Here is a 3,115-nt window from a genome sequence, read left to right as displayed (position 1 = left end):
GGCTATGAAGTCTGACACCTGTCGTGTCGGTTTGATCGAGAATTTATTTTGCCGTAACAGCAATCAGATCATTGGCTGTGTGTGCCACTGGCCGGCATGTGGCGTGACATAGGACACTTGTTGGACAGCAACGGCTGCTTTCAGCAGAAAAAGGCGGGGGAAGTGAGTCTTTGGTGTTATACAGGTAAAAGCCAGTAAATTAGAATATTTTGAAAAACTTGATTTATTTCAGTAATTGCATTCAAAAGCTGTAACTTGTACATTATATTTATTCATTGCACACAGACTGATGCATTCAAATGTTTATTTCATTTAATTTTGATGATTTGAAGTGGCAACAAATGAAAATCCAAAATTCCGTGTGTCACAAAATTAGAATATTACTTAAGGCTAATACAAAAAAGGGATTTTTAGAAATGTTGGCCAACTGAAAAGTATGAAAATGAAAAATATGAGCATGTACAATACTCAATACTTGGTTGGAGCTCCTTTTGCCTCAATTACTGCGTTAATGCGGCGTGGCATGGAGTCGATGAGTTTCTGGCACTGCTCAGGTGTTATGAGAGCCCAGGTTGCTCTGATAGTGGCCTTCAACTCTTCTGCGTTTTTGGGTCTGGCATTCTGCATCTTCCTTTTCACAATACCCCACAGATTTTCTATGGGGCTAAGGTCAGGGGAGTTGGCGGGCCAATTTAGAACAGAAATACCATGGTCCGTAAACCAGGCACGGGTAGATTTTGCGCTGTGTGCAGGCGCCAAGTCCTGTTGGAACTTGAAATCTCCATCTCCATAGAGCAGGTCAGCAGCAGGAAGCATGAAGTGCTCTAAAACTTGCTGGTAGACGGCTGCGTTGACCCTGGATCTCAGGAAACAGAGTGGACCGACACCAGCAGATGACATGGCACCCCAAACCATCACTGATGGTGGAAACTTTACACTAGACTTCAGGCAACGTGGATCCTGTGCCTCTCCTGTCTTCCTCCAGACTCTGGGACCTCGATTTCCAAAGGAAATGCAAAATTTGCATGGTTGGGTGATGGTTTGGGGTGCCATGTCATCTGCTGGTGTCGGTCCACTCTGTTTCCTGAGATCCAGGGTCAACGCAGCCGTCTACCAGCAAGTTTTAGAGCACTTCATGCTTCCTGCTGCTGACCTGCTCTATGGAGATGGAGATTTCAAGTTCCAACAGGACTTGGCGCCTGCACACAGCGCAAAATCTACCCGTGCCTGGTTTACGGACCATGGTATTTCTGTTCTAAATTGGCCCGCCAACTCCCCTGACCTTAGCCCCATAGAAAATCTGTGGGGTATTGTGAAAAGGAAGATGCAGAATGCCAGACCCAAAAACGCAGAAGAGTTGAAGGCCACTATCAGAGCAACCTGGGCTCTCATAACACCTGAGCAGTGCCAGAAACTCATCGACTCCATGCCACGCCGCATTAACGCGGTAATTGAGGCAAAAGGAGCTCCAACCAAGTATTGAGTATTGTACATGCTCATATTTTTCATTTTGATACTTTTCAGTTGGCCAACATTTCTAAAAATCCCTTTTTTGTATTAGCCTTAAGTAATATTCTAATTTTGTGACACACGGAATTTGTTGCCACTTCAAATCATCAAAATTAAATGAAATAAACATTTGAATGCATCAGTCTGTGTGCAATGAATAAATATAATGTACAAGTTACACCTTTTGAATGCAATTACTGAAATAAATCAAGTTTTTCAAAATATTCTAATTTACTGGCTTTTACCTGTATGTTAAACCCCTTTCACACAGCAGCTCTTTTGTGTGAACAACACCGAATGCCTGGGACAGTTGACCGGGCAATTTCCTTGCAAAGAGAGTTATCATCAGGGCAATGACAGGCCGTCTGTGTGAAAGGGAATAGTCAGACTATTTATCTGAATGCGGGATTCCGAGTTGCTGTGTGAAATGGTACGTAGTATTTACAGAAATATGTCACTTTTTTGGGTTCTGCGTGATAAGACAGGTGGACAAATACTGGCTCTGTGGTCATTTAATGGCGTCTCCCAAGCCGGAAAATGGCCGGGTCGTCAGTGCTGTTCACACAGTGACGCATGGCTGGGAAAGAGCCGGCTTTTAAGGTTAATGGAGTATTGCTATAGCGTGTGTTAGGTGGGGTACTTGACATTTCTGTTTAAGTGTGAAAGAATCACATCAAAGTAGCTCGTTAGCTGTACAGTGTAAAAGGACAGCAGGCAAGGTGTGTTTTTGCCTGCTTTCAGTTCTGTGTCTTGGGACGTATCACATGGTGTGAGTGTGCCAGCAGGAAGTGCTTTGTATGTTTAGCCAATCAGCACAAGTGCAACACTTCAGTGAGGACTGAACAGAGCGGCGGGACTTGAAGCACAACAAAACGACGACGCGCTCGCCTCGAAGTTTTTATTTCAACAGTTGATTCTTGCGCGACCGTTAAGTCTCATTAGTGAACATAAATCCATTCTTTCTATGAAAGTAAATCATCTTGTGTGGACAGCGCACACGACCGTCCTGGGACTCGTCTATGGTGTTATATATGATCATATTAGATGTTAGCTTGTCCCCTTTCAATAAGAAAACAAAACAAATGTTTATATAGGATGGATTGGTCACTTTCTTCTGTGTTGCCTTCGTTTTTTTGTTTTGTTGCATCGTTTCTTGTAAAGTCAATGATTGTTTGGATGTGATGCTGGAGTACATGTCGGGAAACGCCTGAAAAGTGTCCATTTGATGTCATTTAAAGCATCTGTAAAGGAGCAACATCAAAGTAAAAAAAAAAAAATAGGCCTAATGACGCTAACAGATTGTGGCTCTTATGGTCGGCTTTGTATTTAATAAAGTTTCTAACCGAATTCCAGTGTCAGTGTCATTTTTACTGACTTTTAAGACAAATACATTTCAAAACTGCATACTTTACGTACTTTTGTGATGCAACCTTAATCTATCAACAACACCCAAAGCCTTAGCCCCCACCCTGAAAACAGTTAAAAAAACCACATACGTTTACCGTATTTTTCGGACTATAAGGTGCGACTTATACTCAGGAGCGACTTATGTGTGAAATGATTAACACATTATAATATTATTGATCTCATTCACGTAAGAGACGAG

This window comes from Nerophis lumbriciformis, linkage group LG19, assembly GCF_033978685.3.
Source record: "Nerophis lumbriciformis linkage group LG19, RoL_Nlum_v2.1, whole genome shotgun sequence".
NCBI classification, from domain to species: Eukaryota; Metazoa; Chordata; class Actinopteri; order Syngnathiformes; family Syngnathidae; genus Nerophis; species Nerophis lumbriciformis.
This window is presented reverse-complemented; position numbering follows the sequence as displayed.